This window comes from Piliocolobus tephrosceles, chromosome 14, assembly GCF_002776525.5.
Source record: "Piliocolobus tephrosceles isolate RC106 chromosome 14, ASM277652v3, whole genome shotgun sequence".
Classification (NCBI taxonomy): Eukaryota; Metazoa; Chordata; class Mammalia; order Primates; family Cercopithecidae; genus Piliocolobus; species Piliocolobus tephrosceles.
Window position 1 is genome coordinate 27,733,168 of NC_045447.1, and position 12,587 is coordinate 27,745,754.

Sequence of the window (12,587 nt, forward strand, 5' to 3'; positions counted from 1 at the left end):
ATGGAGTCTCACGCTGTTGCCCAGGCTGAAGTGCTGTGGTGCGATCTCCTCTTAACTGCAGCCTTTTAACCTCGCAGGCTCAAGTGATTCTCACCACTCAGCCTTCCAAGTAGCTGGGATCACAGGCATAAACCACCATGCTTGGCTGATTTTTGTATTTTTTGTAGCGACAAGGTCTCACTATGTTGCCCAGGCTGGTCTTGAACTCTTGGGGCTCAAATGATCCTCCCCACTTGGCCTTCCAAAGTGCTGGGATTACAGGTGTGAGCCACAGCGCCTGGCCAGAAGTTTTTTTTTTTTTTATTAATGTTGGGGGAATTCTCAAGGAAATATTTGTAGACCAAAGGAATTTTGTTCCTTATAGAACTGGGGTTTCATGAGGCACAGTGGAGAGGCTCAGAGAGAGAGAGAGAGAGAGCAGAGCCTGGGTGGGGAGCTAGAAGACGGGGCTGGGGGCTGTGGCTTCTGGTTTTCAATAGTGAAGAAGGATGAGGTTTGGATGTAAGCCCAGACTGAGGGTGTGGCCAGGATAACAGCTGAATTGGTTGAATTATCCAGCACAGAATTCCTGGTGGAATGTTGATTTGTTGGCTTCTGCAGGGGTCTTTCGCCTCCCAGGTGCTGGGCACAGTTGCTCAAAGCAGCTCCTGCAGGGGAGGTCAAAGGGTCAGAAAGGAGGGAGGTCAGAGGAGAGAGCTGGCGATCTCAGCCTCTGCAAAATGCACTTATTTTTCTTGGCATTTAACAGGTGGACTGGATTGAATCTAGCTGAGGGCTGGGCCGGTCAACAAATTCCCTCAACTCTTTCTCATCACTTCATAACCTCCTCCCTTGTTTAAGGGATCTCTTCTTTTTTAAATTTTTTTTTATTTTTATGTTTTGCCTCTGGTGGATATTCTACTTCAGTGTTCATTTGCTAAATGATGGTTTAAGGGAAGAATATTAACCTAATCAACAAAGCAGTGGTGTGAGTGTAGTGGTGTGATCATAGCTCACTGCAGCTCCAACTCCTGGCCTCAAGTTCTGTCTCGGCCTCCCAAAGTGCTGCAATTACAGGTGTGATCCACAGTACCCAGTCCTGAATTCCAGATATTTAGCACTATTTTTTAGGACTTGGAGCTGGCCAACTCAATTGAATTAGAGAAAGATTTTTTGATGTATGAAATTAAGAAGCAAAATTTTAATTTTGTCTATGTAAAGGAAGATTTCTAATGCAATGATTACTGATTGGTTTAGAATATCACAAATCCACCCTGTAACACACTCATGACAACAAACAAATACTACATCAACAGGGAGTCTCAGCAAAAATTAGCATGTCCTAAAACAAACAAAACACCAGCTGAACATCATAGAGGGGGATGAGAGAATTCAAACTTAATTATTTCCTTGGTTGGAAAACAAAATCTTTAAACAAAGAGAACATTATGTCTATAAGGCACTAGCATTTCCAAGGTTCCACCCACAATAAGGCCAGAAGACATAAAGCCAAGTCGTTTGCTGGTTTTTAAATTACCCATATAAACTTGGAAAATCACAAGAGAGTGTAACTGAGAGACTGTGTCTAGATCAGCAGTCCCCAACCTTTTTGGCCCCAGGGACTGGTTTTATGGAAGAGGATTTTTCCATGGATGGAGTCAGTGAGGACGGTTTAGAGATGAAACTGTTCCACCTCAGATCATCAGGTATTAGATTCTTGTAAGGAGTGCACAACCTAGATCCCTTGCACGCACAGTTCACAATAGGGGTTGTGCTCCTGTGAGGGTCTAATGCCGCCCCTTATCTGACAGAAGGTAGAGTTCAGGCGGTAATGCTTACTTGCCTGCCTGCAGCTCACCACCTGCTGTGTGGCCTGGTTCCTAATACGCCATGGACCGATATCAGTCCATGACCCAGGGGTGGTTAATGATGGGCCCAGGGGCCCAGTATGGGAAAAGTTCCTAAGACAGCTGATAGTCAAAAGACTGGTCTGCTTCCTTTTCTTTGTTTTCCTCCCTGAGTGTACCAATCAGTATTCTTGTCTTTTATTCTTTTGCATCCAGGTTGTCATCAAATCTGATTTCTTAAAAGTACCATCTATTTCTTATGATTCTTTAATATCAGTTGCAATCAAACTGCAAAACTTGTTTGTAAGGTGAGCGCTAAGAGTGAAACTTCATTGACTACCAGACACTATCCTAAGCACACACTATCACCTTTCATCCTTATAACAACTCTCCAACAAGGTATCATCATCATCATCATCATCATCATCATCATCATTGTAGTTTTACAGATGAGGAAACTGGGGCTTACAGCAGTGGTTCACAGCCATGGCTGCCTATTAGAATCTCCTGGGAGCTTTCCAGTTTTTGCCCATTCAGTATGATATTGGCTGTGGGTTTGTCATAAATAGCTCTTATTATTTTGAGATACGTTCCATCAATACTGAATTTATTGAGCGTTTTTAGCATGAAGGGCTGTTGAATTTTGTCAAAGGCCAGAAAACCAAACACCGCATGTTCTCACTCATAGGTGGGAACTGAACAATGAGATCACTTGGACTCGGGAAGGGGAACATCACACACCGGGGCCTATCATGGGGAGGGGAGAGGGGGGAGGGATGGCATTGGGAGTTATACCTGATGTAAGTGACAAGTTGATGGGTGCTGACGAGTTGATGGGTGCAGCACACCAACATGGCACAAGTATACATATGTAACAAACCTGCACGTTATGCACATGTACCCTAGAACTTAAAGTATAATAATAAAAAAAAATTGTTCAGAGCAGAATAAAGTACATGGGTATGTTAGTATTAAAAGTTTCTATGTATGAAATTAGGGGCAATTTGGAAATACAGAAAATACATATTTTTATAACTAATGAATGCATGTCCATTTGGAAAACTTGGAAATCAGAGAAATAACTTATAATTTTGCAAAAATAAATGAACTAAAATGGTTAATAAAAAAAAAAATCTCCTGGGAGCTTTCAAAATTATCAGTGCTCAGGCCATCATTCACCTGGATCAATTAAATCAGAACCTCTGGAGGTGGCACTGGGTTTTTGTAGTTATTTTTTTTTTTTTTGAGACGGAGTTTCACTCTTGTTGCCCAGGCTAGAGTGCAATGGTGCGATCTCAGCTCACAGCAACCTCCGCCTCCCGGGTTCAAGTCATTCTCCTGCCTCAGCCTCTGGAGTAGCTAGGATTACAGGCATGTGCCACCATGCCTGGCTAATTTTGTATTTTTAGTAGAGACAGGGTTTCTCCATGTTAGTCAGGCTGCTCTTGAACTCCTGACCTCAGGTGATCCAACTGCCTCAGCCTCCCATAGTGCTGGGATTACAGATGTAAGCCACCACACCCGGCCAGTTTTTGTAGTTTTTAAAGCTCCTCAGGTGATTACAAAGTGCAGCAAAGGTTAGAGCCACTGGTTTAGAGAGCAATTAAGCATCACAAGGTCACAAGATTGAGTAATGGACTTGCGATTGGAATCCAGGTTTGTTAGATCTCAGAGTGTCATTTTAACCGCTCTATTATGTTGTCTTCCAGAGTATCTAATTGCTTTTAAACAAAAACCAATTAATATTTTCATATTTTAGATAACTGTAGGAAAATGCATAAAACATCCATAGAGCTAAGAAGGTAAACATACAGTGGTAGTGAAACCACACACATTTCAACATAGACACTTCCCTATGGTGCCTTCCTTGAGTGTAACTTTTATCTTCTCCCTTTAAGAATCTTACGTCCTGACTATTGAGATAATTACTTTTTGCTTTTCTTTATGCTTTACTGCTTATGTATTTCTAAGCAGTATTTAAGTTTTGCCTGTTTTTGAAGTTTATGTGGAAGGATTCATACCATATGTAGTATTTTGCATCTGGCTTTTTTCACCCAACATTATGCTTGTGACTCACCAGTGATGTGTGGGTATCTACTGTTGCTCATGTTCATTGTGATGTGATATTCCATTGTAAAAATGTAGCATAATTTGTCTACTTTATGAATGACAGATATTTCAGTTGATTCCAATTTGAGGCAATGGTAGCATATTTCCTGTTGTATGTGTAAATGAGACTCTAGAAGCCGACTAGCTGTAAGTTATGCCTACTTAAATTGACAGGTAAAAATTGTACATGCTTATGGTGTACAACACGTTTTGATATATGTATATATGTGGAATAGCTACATCAACCTATTTAACATATGTATCATCTCACGTTTATTTTTTTGTGGTGAGAATACTTAAAATCTACCCTTAGCAATTTTCAAATATATAACATTATTATTAATTATAGTCACAATGATGTACAATAGAGCTCTTGAACTTATTCCACCTGTCTAACTGAAATTGTGCGTCCTTTGACCGACATCTCCCCAGTTCTCCCATCCAGGCTATACCTATTTTCAGATTGATAGGTAATGCTATTCACATTTCCAATGTAGCTTATACTGTTAGGTTGGTGCAAACAGAATTGCGGTTTTTGCCTCTAAAGTAATGGCAAATTACAATTGCGATTACGTTTGCACCAACCTAATGCTTTATCTTCTACACAGTGGTGTATGAGATTTCCTAATGTTCCATTTTCTACAACGCGTGCTAGTGTCAGAGTTTAATGTTTGCCAGTGAGGTGCTTCTGAAATAACTGTTGGTATTTTTAATTTATATTTTTCTCATTACCTATGAGATATAAAATTTTCTCATATGTTTATTGTCTATTTGAATTTCATATTTTGTGAAGTGCCTATTTGAAACACTATTTTTCTATAGGTTTTCTGTTCTTGTTGATATATAGTTGTTCTTTTTTTGTTTGAGACAGGGTCTCTGTTGCTCAGGCTGGCATGCAGTGGTGTAATCATGGCTCACTGCAGCTTGACCTCCTGGGCTTAAGTGATCCTCCCTCTGTCTCCTGAGGAACTGGGACTACGGGCACATGCCACCATGCCCGGCTAATATTTTTACTTTTTGTAGAGACAGGATCTCACCATGTTGCCCAGGCTGATCTCAAACTCCTGGCCTCAAGCAATCCTTTAGCCTCAGCTTCCCCAAGTGCTGGGATTACAGGCATGAGCCACTGTAGGCATTCTTTATATATTCAGTACTTGCTCAGTAATATCATTGAAAATATTGCTGAAGTAGGAGAAAAGTTCTTAATTTTAATACAGTTGAATTTTTCCTTTAGGGTTTATTCTTTTCTATGTTTGAGATCTTCACCTACCCTGGTTTAGTAAAGATATTTTCCTATATTTTAAAAACATTATAGTTTTGCCTTTCTTACTTAGGTTTTCAATTTACATGGAACTAATTTTTGTGTACATAGGAGAGAAAGGACCAATTGCATTTTTCTCCATATGGGAAAAATGGTCCCAGCACCATATTTTGAGCAGTCCTTTCCCTTATGATAAACAATGTTATTCTGTCATATATTAAGTATCTACAATGTATAAGTCTGTCCCACTTTCTGTATTGTGTTACTTTGTCTACTTGTCTATCCCTGAGCAAATGCCACACTATCTGAATTATTATAGGTTTATAATGTCTTGATAGCTGGTGAAACAAGTCCTTCCAACTCTATCAAGAATATTTTGGGTATTCTTAGGTCTCTGCATTTCTATAAATTCAGATGACCAAATCTCACGAAAGGAAACCTGCTGGATTTTGACTGGGATTGCAATGAGTCTATCTAGTCTTCTTGGGATAATTTATAGTTTACAATTTTGAGTTTTCAGATTCATAACATGATATGTCTCTCAATTTTTTAGAGATTTTTATTAATGACTCTTTAAAAAGTTGTATAATTTTCTCTGTATACGTTTTAAACATCTTTTATTTGAGTTAATCATATAGATGGTGTTATCTGTTTTAAAACCACTGTTTAAATTTCATTTTCTGGTAGTGTGTAATGGATAAAAAGCTAGTGGATATGAGTACCGACACTTTTTCAAGGATACTAAGAGAAGGAAAAATTACAGAGTATCTCACACAATTATAGATACAAAATTCTTTAATCAAACTGAATACTGTACAAAATAACTAACTTATCATGATCAATTTGGACTCATCCCAGAAGTGTGAGGTTACTTTAATGATTCTAATATTAGAACTTTCATTTACCATAGTTAATTACATTGACAAATTAAGGGAAAAATATTTCAGTAGTGTAGATAAAAATCATTTTTATAAAATTGAACATTCATTCATGATTTACAAACTAATAAAAAATTAGCTTAATCTAAAAAAAGTTAACTTCAAAGAACATAGGGCAGGTGTTATCTCTAATGGTTAAACATAGAAAACATCTCCTTTACAAGTAAGAGGATTCCAAGAATATCTTCTCTTAACATTGAAATAGGAATCCTTGCTCGATCAATTTGGCAGAACAAAGGAAAAAAAAGGCATAAGGATTTGAAGAGAATAAACAAAACCATTACTATTAGCTAATAATATCTTCATTGAAATTTCAAAGACATTTATAGATAAATTAGAATTAATAAAGAAATTTGGTAAGTTTGCTTGATACAAAAATCAGTATATACAATTATATTGCTATATTCTTGCCACCTACAGTTAAGGTAATTCTAAATTACCTAGGAATAAATGTGACAAACATTTGTGAGACTTTTTAGGGACAAAATTATAATATTTTATTAAAGTAACATTAAAGTACATACCATGTCCGTGGATCAGAAGTCTCCAAATTCATAAAAATTGCAATGCTCCATCAATTGACCTGTAGATTTGATTGAAGTCAAAATACCAACTTTGTTTATTTTTACAGAACTTGCTAATCTGGGCCTAAAATTTACATGGAAAGGCAAAAATTAATAACCCACTCATTCTTGAAGAACAAGGGAGGTAGATTTCTTTACTAGGTAGCAAGAATTATTTTAAAGCCATAGTATAGTAGTCTGATATCTGCAAAGGCAGAGACACAGAGACAAATGAAACAACAGAAAACTCAAAACCAGAACCAGATACACACACACACACACACACACACACACACACACACACACACACATATATATAAATTTGACTTTTAACAGAGTTTGCATTGAAGATAGACTACAATAAATCAAGCCACTAAAACTGGTCATATTGTAAAAAGATCAAATTGTATTCCTATTTCTATCATATCTTCTCCCAACAGATTCCACATGTGTAAAAATTTAAATATGAAAAGTAGAACTATACAACCTTTAAAGGAAATTATCTTTATGACTTTGGAATAAGTTTCTTAAAGGAGACACATGCACCAATTGTAAGATAAATTATTGATAAATGCAGCTATACTACAATTAAGAACTTACGTTTACCAAGGGACACTGTAAAGAAAGTGAAAAGACAAGCCTGGAAGAAGTTATTTGCAACACATACAACAGTAAAAATAATTCTAACCCGAATATAGAATAAAAGTACAGAATAATAATAAAAATATCCCAATAAAAAACAAAAGTCTTGAATGGCATTCCACAGAGGAGAATTAGCCAATAAACACATGAGATCCTCAACTTCTTTAGTTATTCGATAAATGAAAAATTAAAACACTGTGAGATACCCTTTCATATTCTCCACAGTGAAAATAATTTAAATGTCTGACAATATCAAGTGTTGACGAAGATATAGAACAATGGGTGCTATATATATCACTGATGGTAGCATGAGTTTATATCACAATATTATAAAACAGTTTGGCATTATCCAGTCAAGTTGAATATATTCATCTACCCCTGAATATATACTAGATATTCTAGCAATGGAAGCCATGTATAAGAATATTTATAGTAGCCGTTTTTGTAATAAGCAAAATCTAGAAACTGAAGTGCTCAACAGTAACATGGTTAACTGTGGTATGTTAATAAAATGAAATACAATATAGCAGTAAAAACAGAATGCACTCTAACTTTGCACAAAAACATGAATATTCAGGCATACAGTTTTTAATGAATCAGGTTCTGGAAAACACATTTCCATTTATTCATAATCATAAGCCATGTAATTTTATATTTGGTTATATAATATTTGGGGAAATTTCCAAAGAAAAGAGAAGGATAAAGCAGAAATTTAGGAAAGGTGCTGGGTCATGAGAGGACTACACAGATAACTTCAAATGTAATGTATTGTTCTATCAAACTGGATGGCGAGTATGCAGGCATTAAAATTTTATTTTCATAGGCATTTGCTTTAGTCTTTATACCTTATACATATTTTATAAGCATTCTTTTTATGTTGATAACATATTCTTAAAAGGTTATAGAAAAGAAGTACCGTAAAGTACTTTTTAAGCAAAAAGCTAAAATAAAAAAGCTAAAACAAAACCTGGAAAATGCTTATCAAAAATATCAGCACCCAGAAACACACATTAAGTGATAATCATTTCACAGTATTCTTAATACATATATACAGGAAGCATAAAATAGAAACTATTAGGACTGTCTCAGTTATCTACCATGCATAACAAACTACCCCAAAATTTAGTGGTTTATAACAATAAAACCAGTTATTTACTCATGATCCTGCCACTGAGCAGAGAGAACTTGATGGGATGGCTAACTTTATTCCATGTGTTGGCTGCAGTTACATAGTTGTATTTAGCAAAGAACTCAGTTGGGGTTGGAACATCTCAGATTGTTTTACTTGTCCATTGGCAATCTTTGCTGGAACAGCTGGGATGGCTTGGGGCCTATCGGCTGGGCTTCTCCTTTCCCATAGTTTCTTATCATTCAATGAATCTCAAAAATGGGGAAGCAGAAGCTACAAGTCTTTTAAGATCTGGGTGTGGAAGTCCCAGAATATCACTTCTGTGCATTCCATTGGTCAAAGCAAGTTACAAGACCAGCCCAGATGCAAGGCAAAAGGAAACAGACTGTCTTTTGATGTGCAGAGATGTGTGCCTGCAGGGATTGTAGGAATTGTTTGAGGTCGTCTTTGGAAATGATCTACCCCTGGAATCATAATAAGTATGCAGCTTCTTTCTCTTGCCTGATTGCCCTAGCCAGAACTTCCAACACTATGTTGAATAGGAGTGGTGAGAGAGGGCATCCCTGTCTTGTGCCAGTTTTCAAAGGGAATTTTTCCAGTTTTTGCCCATTCAGTATGATATTGGCTGTGAGTTTGTCATAAATAGCTCTTATTATTTTGAGGTACGTTCCATCAATACCGAATTTATTGAGCGTTTTCAGCATGAAGGGCTGTTGAATTTTGTCAAAAGCCTTTTCTGCATCTATTGAGATAATCATGTGGTTCTTGTCTTTGGTTCTGTTTATATGCTGGATTACGTTTATTGATTTGCGAATGTTGAACCAGCCTTGCATCCCAGGGATGAAGCCCACTTGATCATGGTGGATAAGCTTTTTGATGTGCTGCTGAATCCGGTTTGCCAGTATTTTATTGAGGATTTTTGCATCGATGTTCATCAGGGATATTGGTCTAAAATTCTCTTTTTTTGTTGTGTCTCTGCCAGGCTTTGGTATCAGGATGATGTTGGCCTCATAAAATGAGTTAGTGAGGATTCCCTTCTTTTCTATTGATTGGAATAGTTTCAGAAGGAATGGTACCAGCTCCTCCTTGTACCTCTGGTAGAATTCAGCTGTGAATCCACCTGGTCCTGGACTTTTCTTGGTTGGTAGGCTATTAATTATTGCCTCAATTTCAGAGCCTGCTATTGGTCTATTCAGGGATTCAACTTTTCTTCCTGGTTTGGTCTTGGAAGAGTGTAAGTGTCCAGGAAATTTTCCATTTCTTCTAGATTTTTAAAGGGTATTCAGTTAGGAAAAGAAGTCAAATTGTCCCTGTTTGCAGATGACATGATTGTATATTTAGAAAACCCCATTTTCTCAGCCCAAAATCTCCTTAAGCTGATAAGCAACTTCAGCAAAGTCTCAGGATACAAAATCAATGTGCAAAAATCACAAGCATTCCTATATACCAGTAACAGACAGAGAGCAAAAGCATGAGTGAACTCCTATTCACAATTGCCTCAAAGAGAATAAAATACCTAGGAATCCAACTTACAAGAGATGTAAAGGACCTCTTCAAGGAGAACTACAAACCACTGCTCAGTGAAATAAAAGAGGGCACAAACAAATGGAAGAACATACCATGCTCATGGATAGGAAGAATCAATATCGTGAAAATGGCCATACTGCCCAAGGTTATTTATAGATTCAATGCCATCCCCATCAAGCTACCAATGAGTTTCTTCACAGAATTGGAAAAAACTGCTTTAAAGTTCATATGGAACCAAAAAAGAGCCCGCATTGCCAAGACAATCCTAAGTCAAAAGGACAAAGCTGGAGGCATCACGCTACCTGACTTCAAACTATACTACATGTCTACAGCAACCAAAACAGCATGGTACTGGTACCAAAACAGAGATATAGACCAATGGAACAGAACAGAGTCCTCAGAAATAATACCACACATCTACAGCCATCTGATCTTTGACAAACCTGAGAGAAACAAGAAATGGGGAAAGAATTCCCTATTTAATAAATGGTGCTGGGAAAATTGGCTAGCCATAAGTAGAAAGCTGAAACTGGATCCTTTCCTTACTCCTTATACGAAGATTAATTCAAGATGGATTAGAGACTTAAATGTTAGACCTAATACCATAAAAACCCTAGAAGAAAACCTAGGTAGTACCATTCAGGACATAGGCATGGGCAAGGACTTCATGTCTAAAACACCAAAAGCAACGGCAGCAAAAGCCAAAATTGACAAATGGGATCTCATTAAACTCAAGAGCTTCTGCACAGCAAAAGAAACTACCATCAGAGTGAACAGGCAACCTACAGAATGGGAGAAAATTTTTGTGATCTACTCATCTGACAAAGGGCTAATTTCCAGAATCTACAAAGAACTCAAACAAATATACAAGTAAAAAACAAACAACCCCATCAAAAAGTGGGCAAAGGACATGAACAGACATTTCTCAAAAGAAGACATTCATACAGCCAACAGACACATGAAAAAATGCTCATCATCACTGGCCATCAGAGAAATGCAAATCAAAACCACAATGAGATACCATCTCACACCAGTTAGAATGGCAATCATTAAAAAGTCAGGAAACAACAGATGTGGGATAGGATGTGGAGAAATAGGAACACTTTTACACTGTTGGTGGGATTGTAAACTAGTTCAACCATTATGGAAAACAGTATGGCAATTCCTCAAAGATCTAGAACTAGATGTACCATATGACCCAGCCATCCCACTACTGGGTATATACCCAAAGGATTATAAATCATGCTGCTATAAAGACACATGCACACGTATGTTTATTGCGGCACTATTCACAATAGCAAAGACTTGGAATCAACCCAAATGTCCATCAGTGACAGACTAGATTAAGAAAATGTGGCACATATACACCATGGAATACTATGCAGCCATAAAAAAGGATGAGTTTGTGTCCTTTGTACGGACATGGATGCAGCTGGAAACCATCATTCTTAGCAAACTATCACAAGAAGAGAAAACCAAACACCGCATGTTCTCACTCATAGGTGGGAACTGAACAATGAGCTCACTTGGACTCGGGAAGGGGAACATCACACACCGGGGCCTATCATGTGGAGGGGCGAGGGGGGAGGGATTGCATTGGGAGTTATACCTGATATAAATGATGAATTGATGGGTGCTGATGAGTTGATGGGTGCAGCACACCAACATGGCACAAGTATACATATGTAACAAACCTGCACGTTATGCACATGTACCCTAGAACTTAAAGTATAATTAAAAAAAAAAAAAAAGTATGCAGCTTCCATAGTCTGTTGTCAGAATGCTGGTTTTGCCTGGTTCTTTGAACAATTTCATTCAATAATTATTACTAACTACCTACTATGTGCCAGGGACTGTTTTAGCCATGGTCAAAGCAATGAACCAAACATTTCAGTGATTCAGGCAATCATTCAGGTCATATGCAATTTTATACCAGAAGTCAGGATGGCAAAAGAGTGAATGTTTGGTTAATTTAAATAAAAGAATAGCAACAAGCAATAGCTGCTGACCGTACTCAGTGGCCCAACTGAACTCAAAACTAATAGAACAAAAGTTTCCGGAAATATGAATCTGCTTGAGATCCCATTCAAACAAATTCAGCAAATACCTACTATATAAAAAGATCTTTCCTAGCCTACTAGAGTGAGAGATTATTTTGGAAGCATTTGGTTTGATTCAATTAGGATTTGTTGGACCTATTTGTGAGTTGCCAAAGGAGATAAAAAAGATTGAAAGCACAGGATTCCTGGCCTCGCGGTGTCAATGATGTTGAGTACTCGTAGCTATGATACCAGGGAAGTAAAAGTGCCATAACTTGATATTAATACTAGGGACACTATAGAAGCTAGTATTTCGTTCATCTGTGGGAATTGTGTCTTCATGAAGTAGGTAGCATTGTGAGCTAGTTCTTAAAGGTTGCCCACATTTTCATTTGGCAGGATGCCAGCAGGCTTGAAGAAGGACATACTAGCGCTCTGTAGTGCTCTGTACTATCAGCTTTGATGGTAGGTGTGTATTTCCTCTTTGTTTCTGATTGAAACTTGTGTGGTACATTAATGGTAGTTCAGTGATTTCCATTTTCTACTTGAATTC